Genomic DNA, 22,603 nt, shown 5'->3' with positions numbered 1-22,603 from the left:
CGGGTTCCAGGTCTGTCCCCCCCTCAGGAGGAGCAATGCCCCCTGAGGGACGGACTCCGCCATCCCCTGAAGGACCCTCCGGTGTTGCCCCCGGCCCAGTACCCTCGTCTTGCGGTTCATCATCTGAACCCCCGAGGGCGCTGAACCGGTTGGAGAGTCTGATCAGAGGGGGGTCAGCAGGCCCTTCCGTATGCACCCTTGTGGTCGGGGGCGGGGGGGACTTTGAAGGCTTGTCAGCCTTCCTCCCCACCGCTTTGCGCTTGGCACGCCTGGTTTTGCCACCTGGTGCTGTAGGCTGCTCTTGGACATCCTCATCAACACTTTCATACTGAGAGGAATTGTCCGAGTCAGCCGCTTTCTCCTCTCTCTCCATCCTCCTGATCTCCTCACTCACCGCACTCTCCCCCAGGGCCTCAGAGGCTTTGGCCACGGGCCTGGAGGGAGGAGCAGGCATCACCCCGGTTGCCCGAGGCTCCACCTGTCCCTTACCTCCCTGGCGCTTTTCCTGCCTCCGCTGGCACGCGGGGCCCCTTGCAGCATTGCCCTTCCTCACTGGCCCCTCAGCCCTTTCCCCTTCGCCACCACCTGCCACAGCAGAAGCAGCGCCACCGGGGGTTGCCCCCCCGCGGTCTCCCCCCACCGGGCCTGTGGCGGCATTAGAGAAAGAGCGAGGGCAGCGGCTGAGAGGGTGACCCAGGTCACCACACAGGTGGCACCGAATGTCTTTGCACAAGGCAGCCAGGTGACCTACCCCACCACACAACGCGCACTTCTGCACCTTGCAGTTGGCGCTGAAGTGAGTGGGGTCGCCGCACTTGTGGCAGACCTTCGGTTGCCCCTGGTAGAAGACCAGGATCCTGTCCCTTCCCAGGAACGCCGAGGAAGGGATGTGGGTGACCGTGCCGCCGGAAACCTTCAATTTCACCATGAAGGTCCAGCCCCCCGACCAGATGCCAAACTCGTCCCTGTTCTTTTTTGGGACCTCGGTGACCTCCCCGTAACGGGAAAGCCACGTCATGATGTCCACGCCTGCGAGTGACTCGTTACATGTAACCACGGTCACTCGCTTGACGGAATTTTGGCGAGACACCGCTTGAGCCACGAAGTCTCGCCATCCGGGCTCTTCCCGCACCAGCTCGTAGTTTGACCAGAAGAGCTCAAGCCCCTCTGGCCGCACGAAGCTGACGTCGAAGAAGCGGGACGCCGAAGGGTGTATCAGGGCAAAGATGTCATTCGCCCCGAAGCCCATCTTAAGGAGGAGCTCCACCACCTTGCTCCTAGGTGGACAAGCTTCACTGCCCCCCCCACCTAAGACGGACCACATTCCTTCTTGGCGGCCCCTGCCCGGCTGTGGGGAGAGACCAAACAGTCCCTCCCTCCCTTTGATTTTGGAAGGCTGCTAGGCCATGTCTCTCTATCCAGAAAGACAGGTCCACTGTCCTCCCCTCTACCATGATCGATCTTTCTCCCCTTTGGAGGGCCTCCAGGAAACGTCGGTGCAAACCACCGTCCCCGGAGCCCGGAGGCGAGGAGACCCCCCTGGAACCACCCCGACCCCCAGCCGCGACCCCCGCATAATTACGTTGGGGCCTCGCAGCTGGGGGGGCAGACGGGCCAGCCCTCCCACCACTACCACCACTTGCCAGCACCCTCATTCATTCTCCCGTTCACTCTTTTATTATTTCCACTCGCTCCGGCACTCACTCCAGCATTTACTGCCACATTCACACTCGCACTCACTCCCTCATCCATATCGCTCACATCACCATTTATGTCCTCAAACAGCTCTTCAAAAATATCTCCTATCTCACTCCCACTCTCACTTCCAGATAGACCACTATTTACATTAGCAGACTTGGTGTTGCAGTACCCCTGCCTGCCTGCTGGGGGCCCTGACTGGCCAGTGCTCTGCTCCTTGGAGCTGCTGGCACTGCTCCAACTCTTGTCCAAGAGTGCCGCTGCCCCTTTAAATACCTCCGAGCAGAGCGCACTCAGTACGCCCTGCCCGAGCCTGGGAGCAGCAGCAGCTCCTGGGTTCTCTGGCTCCACTTTTTTTTCTTTTTGCGGTGTCTTTGCACTGAGGACAGGGACGGCCACTGCCACCGCACCCTGCCCTCTGCTGTTCGCCCCCGCCGGCTTCCCAAGGAGCGCCAGAGCCCCCGCACCACCAGATGGAGGTAAGCGGGCTGGGGACCCCGACAACTCCCTACCGACTTTTGGGGGCACTATGCTGCTTGAGGGGGTAGGCGGGACAGGAGGCAGTGGGCCCGCCAAGGCCACGCCCCCCCCGCCGGCCGCAGCCACCCCGGGCAGAGCAGTGACCCCTTGCGAGGCCACGCCCTCCCCAGGTGACGCGGGCACAGCGGGCGGGACAGCGGCCGAGGAGGACACGCCCCCCCCCGCATGCCGCAGCCTTTGCAGGCTGGGCAACACTCGGGGAGGCCACGCCCCCCCCACGGACTGTCACTGCGCCCCTGAACCCACCACTTGATGTTGGCAGGGCTGGCCACTCCCCCTCGTCGCCCAGCGGCGGCGGTGTCCCCAGCACGGACCCCTTTTCGGGTCTACGCGCCGGGGACCCCGCTCTTGCCACGGGCGCCGTCAGAGGAGCTACCAGCCCCTTGCATTTTTTTAGCTGCTGCTTCACAGCAGCCTCCACGCCCTTTCTAGGTCTCTGGACCCCCATAAGTGGACCAGACTTAACGGACCCGTGCGTGGGGGATCCAGAGACCCCAGCACTCACCGCCGGAGGTGCGGTCCTGGCTGTACCCGTGCTGAGCGCCAGGCCAGCCCCCCTTGCCACCGGGGACTGAGCCCGGACACCACTACTGCCAACACCGCCAGCCGCTGTTACACCACTGGCACCAGCACCGACCTCCATGTCGCTGCCTGAACCCTTACCGCCACCACCAGATGTGACGGTAAGGTCCAGGCACACATCACTCTCCCCGCGCCCCCGCTGCGGACCCACCACAGGGCCCGAGCCGGGGTGGGCAGCGGGTTCCATACAGCGGGACAGAGGGACCCCGGAAAGAGGGACAAACATAAGTTTGTCAGCCACGGTGTTTTTTGGCTTGCGCTTGTTTTTTTTCTTTTTCCTCTTTCCGGTTGCCCCGTCCTCAGGGCAGACCTCATCCCCAAAGAGCAGTGTGCCAAACCGCTCTGGGGACTCGATCTGCCTCACCTGTTGTAGGACGAGGCAGCCCCCCTCACTACTACTGTCCCCACTCCCACCAGCCTCCCCCTCGCCCCCACTTTCCTCCGAGTAACTGGAGTCCGGTGGGAGAGCCACTTGCTCAGGGGCAACCCCGCTGCATGTTACCTGGGTGTCGCTGCTCACCAGGCCTTCAGGTGGGGCAGGCGTAGATGTTCCGCCATCCTCCTCTTGGCCCTCCACCTGGCAGGGGCCTCCCGACCCCCCCAGGAGACCCTCCGGTCATGGCTCTAAACCGGTCATCGTTTTTCAGTTTCTCTGCAAAGGGGCCGCTCCCACTCAGGATAGCCGCCCGTATCTCCTCCAAGGCCCTGATAGCCCCCTTCAGCCTCTCCACCGTGGCGGAGACCTCAGCTCGTCTCGAGGCGGGGAGCCGGTTCTTAGCCACCGCTCGTGCTCCCCTTAACTCCTCCCGGAGTTTTCCCAGCTGTTTGGCGGCCTCCTCATATTCGCAGAGGTGCGCATGGATGCGGGAGGCGTAGATGGTAGATGGCTCTCCCTCAGCTCTGGAGTCCCAGATGTTGGGGGGCTCTGCCACTGCACCTCTGCTCTGGGCCGCCACTCCTCCGGGAGGAGGAGCTGCCACGGTACCAGCTTCGGGGGGCCCGGTGTCCCGGGGCTCCTGGGTCCTGCGACCCCCTCTCTCCTGGCTCCGTCTCTTCCCCATCTCCCTGGGACTGGCTGGCTGCACCCTGGCCTCCGGATGGTGCTGAGGCCCCCCACCCCCAGCTGCCTTGCCGGAGGGTGGGAGCCAGGGGCACAGCCCCGGCGCTCAGTCCCAGGGAAAGTCCTCTCTCCTGGGAAGGGGGCAGATGGAAAGTCCTTGCAGGAAAAAACCTCCCTTCCCAGGAGCTTAGCAAGGCCCTAGCCTGCAGATGCTCAGCACAGATGCTCCTCCTCTTCCTGGGCGTGCTCTATCCTCCAGTCACCTCCAGAGCTGCACTCACTGTTTGCCTTGTCCAAGTCCTTCTCCATGTCAGATTTACCCAGTGGTTTCCCGTTCAGTGTGTAATGGTGATATGGACTCCTTCTCCCCATGCGTATAACCTTACATTTATCATCTGCCACCTTTCAGCCCAGGGTTCCAGCTTATCCAGATCCATCTGTAGCAGAATACTATCTTCTCTTGTATTGACGGCTTTACATAGTTTTATATCATCTGCAAATATCGATATGTTACTGTGTAAACCTTCTACCAGATGATTAATTATTATTATTATTTGTTGTTTCTATAGCGCCACTGATTCCATGGTGCGGTACATGAGAAGGGGTGACATACAAATTACAGATATCACTGACAGTAAACTAACAATGACAGACTGATACAGAGGGGAGAGGACCCTGCCCTTTCGGGCTTACATGCTACAGGATGGTGGGGAAGGAGACAGTAGGTTGGTGGGCTTCAGCAGCTCCAGTAGTGGTGAGGCGGTAGCTCCGGTGGTGGTGAGGAGGCAGCGGGGTCATTGCAGGCTGTAGGCTTTCTTGAAGAGGTGGGTTTTCAGGTTCTGGCTGAAGGATCAGAGTGTGGTTGATAGTCGGACTTGTTGGGGCAAAGAATTCCAGAGAATAGGGGCTATTCGGGAGAAGTCTTGGAGGCGGTTGGGTGAGGAGCGAATAAGTGTGGAGGAGAGAAGGAGGTCTTGGGAGGACCGGAGATTACGTGAGGGAAGGTATCGGGAGATTAGTTCAGAGACATATGGGGGAGACAGGTTATAGGTGGCCTTGTAGGTCAGTGTTAGTAATTTGAACTGGATACGCTGAGGGAATGGGAGCCAGTGAAGAGATCTGCAGAGGGGAGAAGCGGAGGAGTAGCGAGGAGAGAGATGAATTAGTCGGGCGGCAGAGTTAAGGATGGACTGGAGAAGTGCGAGGGTGTTAGCAGGGAGACCACAGAAAAGGATGTTGCAGTAGTCGAAGCGGGAGATGATGAGGGCATGCACAATGCAGATTGAGGGTTGAGGAAGGGACGGATTCTGGAAATATTTTTGAGCTGGAGACGACAGGAGGTGGACAGAGCTTGGATGTGCGGTGTGAAGGACAGGGCAGAGTCAAGGGTTACTCCGAGGCAGCGGACTCCGGTACTGGGGAATGTGTGATATCATTAATTGTTATAGCTAGGTCGGGTAAGGAAGATCTGTGAGATGGAGGAAAGATGATGAGTTCAGATTTGTCTACATTGAGTTTGAGGAAGCGAGAGGAGAAGGAGGAGGATATGGCTGATAGATACTCGGGGATTCTGGACAGCAGAGAGGTGACGTCTGGGCCAGAGAGGTAGATCTGAGTGTCGTCAGCATAAAGGTGGTAGTGGAATCTGTGGGACTTTGAGTTTCCCCAGACCAAGTGTATAGATTGAGAAGAGTAGGGGTCCTAAAACAGAGCCTTGGGGGACTCCAACAGAGAGAGGGTGGGATGAGGAGGTAGTGTGGGAGTGGGAGGCGCTGAATGTGCGGTTGGAGAGGTATGAGGAGATCCAGGATAGGGCGAGGTCTTTGATGCCGAAGGAGGAGAGGATCTGTAGTAGGAGGCAGTGGTCAACTGTGTCGCATGCAGAGGACAGGTCTAGAAGCAGGAGTATGGAGTACTGTCTGTTTGATTTGGTTGTAAGTAGGTCGTTAGCAAATTTAATCCCCCGTTACACATAACGATGTCCCAGCGATCCGACATTGTGGGATCACTGGGACATCGTTAGACTGATTGCTGGTGAGCTGTCACAAGACAGCCCGTCCAGCGATCAGGACCAGCGACGCTGGACGCTGGTTTCCAAGGTAAACATCAGGTATCTAAGAGCTGCGGCTCCTGGATACCCGATGTTTACATTAGAAACCAGCGTCGCTGAGCGTTGGTCTCTCGCTGCCACACGCAGTGATGCGCGCTGGCCAGCGGGAGACCAGCGATCAAAAAACGGCCCTGGCTGATGCTGCATGATCAGCGATCCCCGGCCGGGGGGTCGGTTGCTGATTCCCGTCACACACAGCGATCTCGCTGGCGAGAGCGCTGTGTGTGACGGGGCCTATAGTCAGGGCTGTGTCAGTGGAGTGTTGGGGACGGAAGCCAGATTGTAGGTTGTCAAAGAGCAGGTTAGATGAGAGGTGAGAGGAAAGTTCAGCGTGGACGTGCTGCTCCAGGAGTTTGGAAGCGAATGGGAGCAGCGATATTGGGCGATAGCTGGACATAGCGGTTGGGTCGAGGGTTGGCCTTTTAAGGATAGGTGTGATTGTGGCATGCTTGAAAGCAGAAGGGAAGGTACCGGACGTTAGCGATAGGTTGAAGAGGTGGGTTAGGGATGGGATAAGTGTGGTGGTGAGGTTGGGGAGGAGGTGGGATGGGATGGGGTCGAGTGCACAGGTTGTGAGGTGCGATTTGGAGAAGAGGCGATTAAGCTCCCCTTCAGTGATAGAGAGTTATCAGCGTTACACAGTTATTCTCAGTGAGATCATCCAGAGTAACGTCCTGCAGAAACCCGTCACATATCTCACCAACAATAGAGGGTAGACTTACCGGCCTATAACTTCCAGGTCACTTTTAGAGCCCTTTCTGAATATTGGTACCACATTTGCTATGCGCCAGTCCTGTGGAACAGACCCCGTCGCTATAGAGTCCCTACATTTCTATATATATAATCACCAGTTGGGACTTCCGGCCACTGTCTCCGAATCCCACAAGGCACCGCTGCAGTGTCGCCTGTGCAAGTGACATTCACGTCACCGCTATTCCCGCACATGCGCAGTAACAGCCATAACTGCGCACTCTACCCACGCATGCGCGGTAACAACGCGGCTGTTACTGCGCATCAGGCCTATTTCTAGTAAGAAATAATGGTTTGTCTATTACATTACTTAGTTCTCTTAGTACTCGTGGGTGTATGCCATCCGGACGTGGAGATTTATCTATTTTATTCTTGTTTAGCTGGTTTCGCACCTCTTCTTGGGTTAGAGTAGTGACCCTTAAGATACCGATGCTCACCTCCTCCTTACTGATGTCCTCCTCCTCCTTACTAATGCTCTCCTCCTCCTTACTGATGTCCTCCTCCTCCTTACTGATGCTCTTCTCCTTTCGGATGCTCTTCTACTTACTTTCTCTCTCTTTCACCTTACTGATGCTTTCCTCCTCCTTACTTATGCTCTTCTCCTTACTGATGCTCTTCTCCTCCTTACTGATGCTCTGCTCCTCCTTACTGATGCTCTGCTCCTCCTTACTGATGCTCTGCTCCTCCTTACTGATGCTCTGCTCCTCCTTACTGATGCTCTGCTCCTCCTTACTGATGCTCTGCTCCTCCTTACTGATGCTCTTCTCCTTCCGATGCTCTCCTCCTCCTTACCAATGTACTCCTCCTCCTTACTGATGCTCATCTCCTCCTTACTGATGTCCTCCTCCTCCTTACTGATGCTCACCTCCTCCTTACTCAGTCTCTCCTCCTTACTGATGCACTCTTCCTCCTTACTGATGTCCTCCTCCTCCTTACTGATGTCCTCCTCCTCCTTACTGATGCTCTCCTCCTCCTTACCAATGTTCTCCTCCTTACCAATGTTCTCCTCCTCCTTACTGATGCTCACCTCCTCTTTACTGATGCTCACCTCCTCCTTACTTAGTCTCTCCTCCTTACTCAGTCTCTCCTCCTTACTGATGCACTCTTCCTCCTTACTGATGTCTTCCTCCTCCTTACTGATGTTCTCCTCCTCACTGATGCTCTCCTCCTCCTTACAGATGCTCTCCCCTCCTTACTGATGCTCACATCCTCCTTACTCAGGCTCTCCTCCTTACTGATGCTCTCCTCCTCAATGATGCTCCCCTCCTTCTTACTGATGTACTCTTCCTTATTGATGCTCTCCTCCTCCTTACTGATGCTGTCCTCCTTTTTGATGCTCTTCTCCTTACTGATGCTTATTCTTCCTTACTTTCTCTGTCATCCACCTTACTTTATCTCTCCTTCACCTTACTGATGCTCTCCTCCTCCTTACTGATGCTTTCCTCCTTTCTGATGCTTTCCTCCTCCTCACTAATGCTCTTCTCTTTACTGATGCTCTGCTCCTTCTTACTGATGCACTTCTTTTCTGTACTGATGCTCTTCTCCTCCTTACTGATGCTCTTCTCCTCCTTACTGATGCTCTTATTTTCCTTACTGATGCTCTTCTCCCCCTTAATGATGCTTTCCTCCTCCTTACTTATGCTCTTCTCCTTCTTACTGATGCTCTCCTCCTCCTTACAGATGCCCTCCTCCTCCTTACTGATGTCCTCCTCCTTACTAATGCTCTCCTCCTCCTTACTGATGTCCTCCTCCTCCTTACTGATGCTCTCCTTTTTCTTACTGATGCTCTTCTCCTTTCTGATGCTCTTCTCCTCCTTACTGATGTTTAATCTTCCTTACTTTCTCTCTCCTTCACCTTACTGTTGCTTTCCTCCTCCTTACTGATGCTCTTCTCCTTCTTACTGATGCTCTGCTCCTCCTTACTGATGCTCTTCTCTTCCTTACTGATGCTGTCCTCCTCCTTACCGATGCTGTCCTCCTCCTTACCGATGCTGTCCTCCTCCTTAACTATGCTCTCCTCCTTACCCATGCTCTCCTCCTCCTTACTGATGCTCTTCTCCTCCTTACCGATGCTCTCCTCCTCCTTAACTATGCTCTCCTCCTCCTTACTGATGCTCTTCTCCTTACTGATGCTCTTCTCCTCCTTACCGATGCTCTTCTCCTCCTTACCGATGCTCTCCTCCTCCTTACCGATGCTCTCCTCCTCCTTAACGATGCTCTCCTCCTCCTTAACGATGCTCTCCTCCTCCTTAACGATGCTCTCCTCCTCCTTAACGATGCTCTCCTCCTCCTTAACGATGCTCTCCTCCTCCTTACCGATGCTCTCCTCCTCCTTACCGATGCTCTCCTCCTCCTTACTGATGCTGTCGTCCTCCTTACCGATGCTCTCCTCCTTACCAATGCTCTCCTCCTCCTTACCGATGCTCTCCTCCTCCTTACCGATGCTCTCCTCCTCCTTACTGATGCTGTCGTCCTCCTTACCGATGCTCTTCTCCTTACCGATGCTCTTCTCCTTACCGATGCTCTCATCCTCCTTACCGATGCTCTCTTCCTCCTTACCGATGCTCTCCTCCTTCTTAACGATGCTCTCCTCCTCCTTAACGATGCTGTCCTCCTCCTTACCGATGCTCTCCTCCTCCTTACCGATGCTCTCCTCCTCCTTACCGATGCTCTCCTCCTCCTTACCGATGCTCTCCTCCTCCTTACCGATGCTCTCCTCACTGATGCTGTCCTCCTCCTTACTGATGCTCTTCTCCTTACCGATGCTCTTCTCCTCCTTACCGATTCTCTCCTCCTTACCGATTCTCTCCTCCTCCTTACCGATGCTCTCCTCCTCCTTACCGATGCTCTCCTCCTCCTTACCGATGCTCTCCTCCTCCTTACCGATGCTCTCCTCCTCCTTACCGATGCTCTCCTCCTCCCCGATGCTGTCCTCCTCCTCCCCGATGCTGTCCTCCTCCTCCCCGATGCTGTCCTCCTCCTCCCCGATGCTGTCCTCCTCCTCCCCGATGCTGTCCTCCTCCTCACCGATGCTCTCCTCCTCCTTACCGATGCTCTCCTCCTCCTTACCGATGCTCTCCTCCTCCTTACCGATGCTCTCCTGCTCCTTACCGATGCTCTCCTGCTCCTTACCGATGCTCTCCTGCTCCTTACTGATGCTCTCCTCCTTACCGATGCTCTCCTTCTCTCCTCCTTACCGACGCTCTGCTCCCCTCCTCCTTACCGATGCTCTCCTCCTCCTTACTGATGTCCTCCTCCTCCTTACTGATGTCCTCCTCCTCCTTACTGATGTCCTCCTCCTCCTTACTGATGTCCTCCTCCTTAGTGATGTTCTCCTCCTCCTTACTGATGCTCTTCTTTTCCTTACTGATGCTCTCCTCCTCCTCCTTACTGATGCTCTCCTTTTTCATACTGATGCTCTTCTCCTTTCTGATGCTCTTCTCCTCCTTACTGATGTTTAATCTTCCTTACTTTCTCTCTCCTTCACCTTAATGATGCTTTGCTCTTCCTTACTGATGCTCTTCTCCTCCCTACTGATGTTCTTCTTTTCCTTACCGATGCTGTCCTCCTTACTCATCCTCTTCTCCTTACTGATGCTCTCCTCCTCCTTACCGATGCTCTCCTATTCCTTACCGATGCTCTCCTCCTCCTTACCGATGCTCTCCTCCTCCTTACCGATGCTCTCCTTACTGATGCTCTCCTCCTTACCGATGCTCTTGTCCTCCTTACCGATGCTCTTGTCCTCCTTACCAATGCTCTCCTCCTCCTTACCAATGCTCTCCTCCTCCTTACCGATGCTCTCCTCCTCCTTACCGATGCTCTTCTCCTCCATACCGATGCTCTTCTCCTCCTTACCGATGCTGTCCTCCTCCTTACTGATGCTCTTTTCCTTACTGATGCTCTTTTCCTTACTGATGCTCTTTTCCTTACTGATGCTCTTTTCCTTACTGATGCTCTTTTCCTTACTGATGCTCTTTTCCTTACTGATGCTCTTCTCCTCCTTACCGATGCTCTTCTCCTCCTTACCGATGCTCTCCTCCTCCTTACTGATGCTCTTCTCCTCCTTACCGATGCTCTCCTCCTTACTGATGCTCTTTTCCTCCTTACCGATGCTCTCCTCCTTACCGATGCTCTCCTCCTCCTTACCGATGCTCTCCTCCTCCTTACCGATGCTCTCCTCCTCCTTACCGATGCTCTCCTCCTCCTTACCGATGCTCTCCTCCTCCTTACCGATGCTCTCCTCTTCCTTACCGATGCTCTTCTCCTTACTGACGCTCTCCTCCTTATTGATGGTTGCCATGTAATCACAGCAGTGTAATGAGCAGCTCCTGGTCCGCTCTGCGGATTTTGTGCCATCTGTCCCCTGGCAGCGGCGCGCTCCGCAGATTGTGATGTGAGATTGGATTATCCGGATCCTGTGAGTTCTGTCCTGGATATGATCTCTACTGATCCTCCCCGCTGGGAGAGAGGCAGCGGACGGGAGGTACAGGATCATCATTGTGGGCCTCTACACCCCCCATTATGTTCCATTACCCACAGTGTAATCGGCATCAGCTCCAGTCTGACACATTGTAACAAACCCTCCTCTGTAATCAGCCCAAGCAATGCTCTGTGTTCTCCAGACACACATTGTAACAAACCCTCTGCTGTAATCAGCCCAGAAAATCCTCTGTGAGCTCCAGACTGGTACATTGTAACAAACCCTCTGCAATAATCAGCCAAGACAATGCTCTGTGAGCTCCAGACACACATTGTAGCAAACCCTCTGCAGTAGTCAGCCCAGACAATGCTCTGTGAGCTCCAGACTTGTACATTGTAACAAATCCTCCGCTGTAATCAGCCAAGGCAATGCTCTGTGAGCTCTAGACTGATAAATTGTAACAAACCCTCTGCTCTAATCAGCCCAGGCCATACTCTGTGTGCTCCTGACTGATACATTGTAACAAACCCTCTGCTGTAATCAGCCCAGGCAATGCTCTGTTAGCTCCAGACTGATACATTGTAACAAACCCTCTGCTGTATTCGGCCCAGGCAATGCTCTGTGAGCTCCAGACTGATACATTGTAACAAACCCTCTGCTGTAATCAGCCCAGACAGTGCTCTGTGAGCTCCAGACTGGTACATTGTAACAAACCCTCTGCTGTAATCAGCCCAGGTAATGCTCTGTGAGCTCCAGACTGATACATTGTAACAAACCCTCTGCTGTATTCAGCCCAGGCAATACTCTTTGTTCTCCAGACTGATACATTGTAACAAACCCTCTGCTGTAATCAGCCCAGGCAATGCTCTGTGTGCTCCAGACTGATACATTGTAACAAACCCTACTATGTAGTCAGCCCAGGCAATGCTCTGTGTTCTCCAGACTGATACATTGTAACAAACCCTCTGCTGTAATCAGCCCAGGCAATGCTCTGTGTGCTCCAGACTGATACATTGTAACAAACCCTCCTATGTAATCAGCCCAGGCAATGCTCTGTGAGCTCCAGACTGATACATTGTAACAAACCCTCTGCTGTAATCAGCCCAGGCAATGCTCTGTGAGCTCCAGACTGGTACATTGTAACAAAGCCTCTGCTGTAATCAGCCCAGGCAATGCTCTGTGAGCTCCAGACTGCTGCATTGTAACAAATCCTCCCATGTAATCAGCCCAGACAATGCTCTGTGAGCTCCAGACTGATACATTGTAACAAAGCCTCTGCTGTAATCGGCCCAGGCAATGCTCTGTGAGCTCCAGACTGATACATTGTAACAAACCCTCTGCTGTAATCAGCCCAGGCAATGCTATGTGAGCTCCAGACTGATACATTGTAACAAACCCTCTGCTGTAATCAGCCCAGGCAATGCTCTGTGAGCTCCAGACTGCTACATTGTAACAAACCCTCTGCTGTAATTAGCCCAGGCAATGCTCTGTGTTCTCCAGACTGATGCATTGTAACAAACCCTCTGCTGTAATCAGCCCAGGCAATGCTCTGTGAGCTCCAGACTGATGCATTGTAACAAACCCTCTGCTGTAATCAGCCCAGCCAATGCTCTGTGTGCTCCAGACTGATGCATTGTAACAAACCCTCTGCTGTAATCAGCCCAGGCAATGCTCTGTGAGCTCCAGACTGATACATTGTAACAAACCCTCTGCTGTAATCAGCCCAGGCAATGCTCTGTGTTCTCCAGACTGATACATTGTAACAAACCCTCTGCTGTAATCAGCCCAGGCAATGCTCTGTGAGCTCCATACTGGTACATTGCAACAAACCCTCTGCTGTAATCAGCCCAGGCAATGCTCTGTGAGCTCCAGACTGATACATTGTAAGAAACCCTCTGCTGTAATCAGCTCTGTGAGCTCCAGACTGGTACATTGCAACAAACCCTCTGCTGTAATCAGCCCAGGCAATGCTCTGTGAGCTCCAGACTGATACATTGTAAGAAACCCTCTGCTGTAATCAGCCCAGGCAATGCTCTGTGAGCTCCAGACTGATGCATTGTAACAAACCCTCTGCTGTAATCAGCCCAGGCAATGCTCTGTGAGCTTCAGACTGATGCATTGTAACAAACCCTCTGCTGTAATCAGCCCAGACAATGCTCTGTGTGCTCCAGACTGATGCATTGTAACAAACCCTCTGCTGTAATCAGCCCAGGCACTGCTCTGTGAGTTCCGGACTGGTACATTGTAACAAACCCTCTGCTGTAATCAGCCCAGGCAATGCTCTGTGAGCTCCAGACTGATACATTGTAAGAAACCCTCTGCTGTAATCAGCCCAGGCAATGCTCTGTGAGCTCCCGACTGATACATTGTAACAAACCCTCTGCTGTAATCAGCCCAGGAAATGCTCTGTGAGCTCCAGACTGATACATTGTAACAGACCCACAACTGTGAGACAGCTTTCACCAGCATGCACATTGTCAGGGCATGCTGGGCTCTGTAGTTCTGCTGCAGTTGATCTCCGAGGCTTTCTTTAGCTGCGGCATACGTCACAGCGCTGTACACAGGAGCTTACAGTCTAATGTCCTTCTCCCAGGTCACATGACCGCCTCAGCGCCACTGTATATACAGTATGTATCCTGCTCTACAGCCACTGATGACCCCCAGTGCTCGGCCGCGGTACTACACTGTAATGCGTATTACAGGGAGTGCTCACTGCCGCCACCTACTGGAGGATCCGCCCTGTACTGCAGCAGCTGACCACTATGTAGCGCTGTTTTATGCCGCCGGTGTACAGCTAATTTGTATGTTTTTTTCCCATGGAAGTCTCAATGACGAAGGACAGACATGAGAGGTGAAGGGTGACGCCCGGCACCCATCTGTGTGTAGCCCCCTCATCCGTCTGACGCTGCGGGGTCTCATGATCTGAGGCACACAGGGGGTTAAGCAGTTTAGCTATGTGTAAATATTATTACTGATCTCCTTCTATCCCTGGGGAACATGACTGTATAAGGAGAGGGAGACCACCACCCCCATCATCTGTGCCCCCGACACTGCGGGGAGTATCTAACCTCACGACGTGTGATACTGCTTAGCCGTGTATCTAATACTCCTGTGTGATACTGACTGCTGAGCCATGTATCTAATCCTCTCCTGTGCGATACTGACTGCTGAGCCGTGTATCTAATCCTATCCTGTGTGATACTGACTGCTCAGCCGTGTATCTAATCCTATCCTGTGCGATACTGACTGCTGAGCCATGTATCTAATGCTCTCCTGTGCGATACTGACTGCTGAGCCGTGTATCTAATCCTATCCTGTGTGATACTGACTGCTCAGCCGTGTATCTAATTCTATCCTGTGTGATACTGACTGTTGAGCTGTGTATCTAATCCTCTCCTGTGTGATACTGTCTGCTGAGCCGTGTATCTAATCCTCTTCTGTGTGATACTGACTGCTGAGCCGTGTATCTAATCCTCTTCTGTGTGATACTGACTGCTGAGCCGTGTATCTAATCCTCTCCTGTGTGATACTGACTGCTGAGCTTTGCATCTAATCCTCTCCTGTGTGATACTGACTGCTGAGCCGTGTATCTAATCCTCTCCTGTGTGATACTGTCTGCTGAGCTGTGTATCTAATCCTCTCCTGTGTGATACTGACTGCTGAGCTTTGCATCTAATCCTCTCCTGTGTGATACTGACTGCTGAGCCGTGTATCTAATCCTCTCCTGTGTGATACTGTCTGCTGAGCCGTGTATCTAATCCTCTCCTGTGTGATACTGTCTGCTGAGCTGTGTATCTAATCCTATCCTGTGTGATACTGACTGCTGAGCTGTGTATCTAATCCTCTCCTGTGTGATACTGACTGCTGAGCTTTACATCTAATCCCCTCCTGTGTGATACTGACTGCTGAGCTGTGTATCTAATCCTATCCTGTGAAACTGACTGCTGAGCCGTGTATCTAATCCTATCCTGTGATACTGACTGCTGAGCCGTGTATCTAATCCTATCCTGTGTGATACTGACTGCTCAGCCGTGTATCTAATCCTATCCTGTGCGATACTGACTGCTGAGCCATGTATCTAATGCTCTCCTGTGCGATACTGACTGCTGAGCCGTGTATCTAATCCTATCCTGTGTGATACTGACTGCTTAGCCGTGTATCTAATTCTATCCTGTGTGATACTGACTGTTGAGCTGTGTATCTAATCCTCTCCTGTGTGATACTGTCTGCTGAGCCGTGTATCTAATCCTCTTCTGTGTGATACTGACTGCTGAGCCGTGTATCTAATCCTCTTCTGTGTGATACTGACTACTGAGCCGTGTATCTAATCCTCTCCTGTGTGATACTGACTGCTGAGCTTTGCATCTAATCCTCTCCTGTGTGATACTGACTGCTGAGCCGTGTATCTAATCCTCTCCTGTGTGATACTGTCTGCTGAGCTGTGTATCTAATCCTCTCCTGTGTGATACTGCTGAGCTTTCCATCTAATGCTCTCCTGTGTGATACTGACTGCTGAGCCGTGTATCTAATCCTCTCCTGTGTGATACTGTCTGCTGAGCCGTGTATCTAATCCTCTCCTGTGTGATACTGTCTGCTGAGCTGTGTATCTAATCCTATCCTGTGTGATACTGACTGCTGAGCTGTGTATCTAATCCTCTCCTGTGTGATACTGACTGCTGAGCTTTGCATCTAATCCCCTCCTGTGTGATACTGACTGCTGAACTGTGTATCTAATCCTATCCTGTGAAACTGACTGCTGAGCCATGTATCTAATCCTATCCTGTGATACTGACTGCTGAGCCGTGTATCTAATCCTATCCTGTGTGATACTGACTGCTGAGCCGTGTATCTAATCCTCTCCTGTGTGATTCCTCTCGCTGAGCCATGTATCTAATCCTATCCTGTGTGATAGACTGTTGAGCTGTGTATCTAATCCTATCCTGTGTGATAGACTGTTGAGCTGTGTATCTAATCCTATCCTGTGTGATAATGACTGCTGAGCCGTGTATCTAATCCTATCCTGTGTGATACTGACTGTTGAGCTGTGTATCTAATCCTATCCTGTGTGATACTGACTGCGGAGCCGTGTATCTAATCCTCTCCTGTGTGATACTGACTGCTGAGCTTTGCATCTAATCCTCTCCTGTGTGATACTGACTGCTGAGCCGTGTATCTAATCCTCTCCTGTGTGATACTGTCTGCTGAGCCGTGTATCTAATCCTCTCCTGTGTGATACTGTCTGCTGAGCTGTGTATCTAATCCTATCCTGTGTGATACTGACTGCTGAGCTGTGTATCTAATCCTCTCCTGTGTGATACTGACTGCTGAGCTTTGCATCTAATCCCCTCCTGTGTGATACTGACTGCTGAGCTGTGTATCTAATCCTATCCTGTGAAACTGACTGCTGAGCCGTGTATCTAATCCTATCCTGTGATACTGACTGCTGAGCCGTGTATCTAATCCTATCCTGTGTGATACTGACTGCTGAGCCGTGTATCTAATCTTATCTTGTGATACTGACTGCTGAGCCGTGTATCTAATCCTCTCCTGTGTGATACTGACTGCTGAGCTGTGTATCTAATCCTATCCTGTGTGATACTGACTGCTGAGCTGTGTATCTAATCCTCTCCTGTGTGATACTGACTGCTGAGCTTTGCATCTAATCCTCTCCTGTGTGATACTGACTGCTGAGCTTTGCATCTAATCCTCTCCTGTGTGATACTGACTGCTGAACCGTGTATCTAATCCTCTCCTATGTAATACTGTCTGCTGAGCTGTGTATCTAATCCTATCCTGTGATACTGACTGCTGAGCTGTGTATCTAATCTCCTGTCTGATACTGACTGCTGAGCCGTGTATGTAATACTCTCCTGTGTGATACTGACTGCTGAGCTGTGTATCTAATCCTCTCCTGTGTGATACTGATGCTGAGCCGTGTATCTAATCCTCTCCTGTGTGATACTGTCTGCTGAGCTGTGTAACTAATCCTATCCTGTGTGATGCTGACTGCTGAGCCGTGTATCTAATCCTCTCCTGTGTGATACTGACTGCTGAGCTGTGTATCTAATCCTATCCTGTGGGATACTGACTGCTGAGCTGTGTATCTAATCCTATCCTGTGGGATACTGAATGCTGAGCCGTGTATCTAATCCTATCCTGTGTGATACTGACTGCTGAGCCGTGTATCTAATCCTATCCTGTGTGATAATGACTGCTGAGCCGTGTATCTAATCCTATCCTGTGTGATACTGACTGTTGAGCTGTGTATCTAATCCTATCCTGTGTGATACTGACTGCTGAGCCGTGTATCTAATCCTCTCCTGTGTGATACTGACTGCTGAGCTTTGCATCTAATCCTCTCCTGTGTGATACTGACTGCTGAGCCGTGTATCTAATCCTCTCCTGTGTGATACTGTCTGCTGAGCCGTGTATCTAATCCTCTCCTGTGTGATACTGTCTGCTGAGCTGTGTATCTAATCCTATCCTGTGTGATACTGACTGCTGAGCTGTGTATCTAATCCTCTCCTGTGTGATACTGACTGCTGAGCTTTGCATCTAATCCCCTCCTGTGTGATACTGACTGCTGAGCTGTGTATCTAATCCTATCCTGTGAAACTGACTGCTGAGCCGTGTATCTAATCCTATCCTGTGATACTGACTGCTGAGCCGTGTATCTAATCCTATCCTGTGTGATACTGACTGCTGAGCCGTGTATCTAATCCTCTCCTGTGTGATTCCTCTCGCTGAGCCGTGTATCTAATCCTATCCTGTGTGATAGACTGTTGAGCTGTGTATCTATTCCTATCCTGTGTGATACTGACTGCTGAGCCGTTTATCTAATCCTCTCCTGTGTGATACTGACTGCTGAGCTTTGCATCTAATCCTCTCCTGTGTGATACTGACTGCTGAACCGTGTATCTAATCCTCTCCTATGTGATACTGTCTGCTGAGCTGTGTATCTAATCCTATCCTGTGTGATACTGACTGCTGAGCTGTGTTTCTAATCCTATCCTGTGATACTGACTGCTGAGCTGTGTATCTAATCTCCTGTGTGATACTGACTGCTGAGCCGTGTATGTAATACTCTCCTGTGTGATACTGACTGCTGAGCTGTGTATCTAATCCTCTCCTGTGTGATACTGACTGCTGAGCCGTGTATCTAATCCTCTCCTGTGTGATACTGTCTGCTGAGCTGTGTAACTAATCCTATCCTGTGTGATGCTGACTGCTGAGCCGTGTATCTAATCCTCTCATGTGTGATACTGACTGCTGAGCTGTGTATCTAATCCTATCCTGTGGGATACTGACTGCTGAGCCGTGTATCTAATCCTATCCTGTGTGATACTGACTGCTGAGCCGTGTATCTAATCCTATCCTGTGTGATACTGACTGCTGAGCCTTGTATCTAATCCTCTCCTGTGTGATACTGACTGCTGAGCTTTGCATCTAATCCTCTCCTGTGTGATACTGACTGCTGAGCCGTGTATCTAATCCTCTCCTGTGTGATACTGTCTGCTGAGCCGTGTATCTAATCCTCTCCTGTGTGATACTGTCTGCTGAGCTGTGTATCTAATCCTATCCTGTGTGATACTGACTGCTGAGCTGTGTATCTAATCCTCTCCTGTGTGATACTGACTGCTGAGCTTTGCATCTAATCCCCTCCTGTGTGATACTGACTGCTGAGCTGTGTATCTAATCCTATCCTGTGTGATACTGACTGCTGAACTGTTTTTCTAATCCTATCCTGTGAAACTGACTGCTGAGCCGTGTATCTAATCCTATCTTGTGATACTGACTGCTGAGCCGTGTATCTAATCCTATCCTGTGTGATACTGACTGCTGAGCCATGTATCTAATCCTCTCGTGTGATTCCTCTTGCTGAGCCGTGTATCTAATCCTCTCCTGTGTGATACTGACTGCTGAGCCGTGTATCTAATCCTATCCTGTGTGACACTGACTGCTGAGCCGTGTATCTTATCCTCTCCTGTGTGATACTGACTGCTGAGCCGTGTATCTAATCCTCTCCTGTGTGATTCCTCTCGCTGAGCCGTGTATCTAATCCTATCCTGTGTGATAGACTGTTGAGCTGTGTATCTAATCCTATCCTGTGTGATACTGACTGCTGAGCCGTGTATCTTATCCTCTCCTGTGTGATACTGACTGCTGAGCTGTGTATCTAATCCTCTCCTGTGTGATACTGACTGCTGAGCTTTGCATCTAATCCTCTCCTGTGTGATACTGACTCCTGAACCGTGTATCTAATCCTCTCCTGTGTGATACTGTCTGCTGAGCTGTGTATCTAATCCTATCCTGTGTGATACTGACTGCTGAGCTGTGTATCTAATCCTATCCTGTGATACTGACTGCTGAGCTGTGTATCTAATCTCCTGTGTGATACTGACTGCTGAGCCGTGTATGTAATACTCTCCTGTGTGATACTGACTGCTGAGCTGTGTATCTAATCCTCTCCTGTGTGATACTGACTGCTGAGCCATGTATCTAATCCTCTCCTGTGTGATACTGTCTGCTGAGCTGTGTAACTAATCCTATCCTGTGTGATGCTGACTGCTCAGCCGTGTATCTAATCCTATCCTGTGTGATACTGACTGCTGAGCTGTGCATCTAATCCTCTCCTGTGTGATACTGACTGCTGAGCCGTGTATCTAATCCTCTCCTGTGTGATACTGACTGCTGAGCTGTGTATCTAATCCTATCCTGTGTGATACTGACTGCTGAGCTGTGTATCTAATCCTATCCTGTCGAACTGACTGCTGAGCTTTGCATCTAATCCTCTCATGTGTGATACTGACTGCTGAGCCGTGTATCTAGTCCTCTCCTGTGTGATACTGTCTGCTGAGCCGTGTATCTAATCCTATCCTGTGTGATACTGTCTGCTGAGCTGTGTATCTAATCCTCACCTGTGTGATACTGACTGCTGAGCTTTGCATCTAATCCCCTCCTGTGTGATACTGACTGCTGAGCTGTGTATCTAATCCTATCCTGTGAAACTGACTGCTGAGCTGTGTATCTAATCCTATCCTGTGATACTGACTGCTGAGCCGTGTATCTAATCCTATCATGTGTGATTCCTCTCGCTGAGCCGTGTATCTAATCCTATCCTGTGTGATAGACTGTTGAGCTGTGTATCTAATCCTATCCTGTGTGATACTGACTGCTGAGACGTGTATCTAATCCTCTCCTGTGTGATACTGACTGCTGAGCTTTGCATCTAATCCTCTCCTGTGTGATACTGACTGCTGAACCGTGTATCTAATCCTCTCCTGTGTGATACTGTCTGCTGAGCTGTGTATCTAATCCTATCCTGTGTGATACTGACTGCTGAGCTGTGTATCTAATCCTATCCTGTGATACTGACTGCTGAGCTGTGTATCTAATCTCCTGTGTGATACTGACTGCTGAGCCGTGTATCTAATCCTCTCCTGTGTGATACTGACTGCTGAGCCGTGTATCTAATCCTCTCCTGTGTGATAGTCTGCTGAGCTGTGTAACTAATCCTATCCTGTGTGATGCTGACTGCTGAGCCGTGTATCTAATCCTCTCCTGTGTGATACTGACTGCTGAGCTGTGTATCTAATCCTATCCTGTGGGATACTGACTGCTGAGCTGTGTATCTAATCCTATCCTGTGGGATACTGACTGCTGAGCCATGTATCTAATCCTCTCCTGTGTGATACTGACTGCTGAGCTTTGCATCTAATCCTCTCCTGTGTGATACTGACTGCTGAGCCGTGTATCTAATCCTCTCCTGTGTGATACTGTCTGCTGAGCTGTGTATCTAATCCTATCCTGTGTGATACTGACTGCTGAGCTGTGCCTCTAATCCTCTCCTTTGTGATACTGACTGCTGAGTGTTGCATCTAATCCCCTCCTGTGTGATACTGACTGCTGAGCTGTGTATCTAATCCTATCCTGTGTGATACTGACTGCTGAGCTGTGTATCTAATCCTATCCTGTGAAACTGACTGCTGAGCTGTGTATCTAATCCTATCCTGTGATACTGACTGCTGAGCCGTGTATCTAATCCTATCCTGTGTGATTCTGACTGCTGAGCCGTGTATCTAATCCTCTCCTGTGTGATTCCTCTCGCTGAGCCGTGTATCTAATCCTATCCTGTGTGATAGACTGTTGAGCTGTGTATCTAATCCTATCCTGTGTGATACTGACTGCTGAGCCGTGTATCTTATCCTCTCCTGTGTGATACTGACTGCTGAGCTGTGTATCTAATCCTCTCCTGTGTGATACTGACTGCTGAGCTTTGCATCTAATCCTCTCCTGTGTGATACTGACTGCTGAACCGTGTATCTAATCCTCTCCTGTGTGATTCTGTCTGCTGAGCTGTGTATCTAATCCTATCCTGTGTGATACTGACTGCTGAGCTGTGTATCTAATCCTATCCTGTGATACTGACTGCTGAGCTGTGTATCTAATCTCCTGTGTGGTTCTGACTGCTGAGCCGTGTATGTAATACTCTCCTGTGATACTGACTGCTGAGCTGTGTATCTAATCCTCTCCTGTGTGATACTGACTGCTGAGCCATGTATCTAATCCTCTCCTGTGTGATACTGTCTGCTGAGCTGTGTAACTAATCCTATCCTGTGTGATGCTGACTGCTCAGCCGTGTATCTAATCCTATCCTGTGTGATACTGACTGCTGAGCTGTGCATCTAATCCTCTCCTGTGTGATACTGACTGCTGAGCCATGTATCTAATCCTCTCCTGTGTGATACTGACTGCTGAGCTGTGTATCTAATCCTATCCTGTGTGATACTGACTGCTGAGCCGTGTATCTTATCCTCTCCTGTGTGATACTGACTGCTGAGCTGTGTATCTAATCCTCTCCTGTGTGATACTGACTGCTGAGCTTTGCATCTAATCCTCTCCTGTGTGATACTGACTGCTGAACCGTGTATCTAATCCTCTCCTGTGTGATACTGTCTGCTGAGCTGTGTATCTAATCCTATCCTGTGTGATACTGACTGCTGAGCTGTGTATCTAATCATATCCTGTGATACTGACTGCTGAGCTGTGTATCTAATCTCCTGTGTGATACTGACTGCTGAGCAGTGTATGTAATACTCTCCTGTGTGATACTAACTGCTGAGCTGTGTATCTAATCCTCTCCTGTGTGATACTGACTGCTGAGCCATGTATCTAATCCTCTCCTGTGTGATACTGTCTGCTGAGCTGTGTAACTAATCCTATCCTGTGTGATGCTGACTGCTCAGCCGTGTATCTAATCCTATCCTGTGTGATACTGACTGCTGAGCAGTGCATCTAATCCTCTCCTGTGTGATACTGACTGCTAAGTCGTGTATCTAATCCTCTCCTGTGTGATACTGACTGCTGAGCTGTGTATCTAATCCTATCCTGTGGGATACTGACTGCTGAGCTGTGTATCTAATCCTATCCTGTGGGATACTGA

At 51.1% G+C, this 22,603-nt stretch overlaps 1 protein-coding gene across 4 annotated transcripts in view; it reads left to right on the top strand.

Moving 5' to 3' along the window:
- LOC141094037 (protein kinase C alpha type) overlaps positions 1-22,603 on the top strand; it is a 230,604-nt gene that overhangs the window by 148,969 nt on the left and 59,032 nt on the right. The gene's annotated exons all lie outside the window — the stretch shown is intronic.

This window comes from Dendrobates tinctorius, unplaced genomic scaffold (assembly GCF_039654945.1).
Source record: "Dendrobates tinctorius isolate UK_male_01 unplaced genomic scaffold, ASM3965494v1 ptg000063l, whole genome shotgun sequence".
Lineage (NCBI taxonomy): Eukaryota > Metazoa > Chordata > Amphibia > Anura > Dendrobatidae > Dendrobates > Dendrobates tinctorius.
The sequence above is the reverse complement of the archived record's forward strand: the minus strand, read 5'-3'. Positions and strand labels throughout refer to the sequence as shown.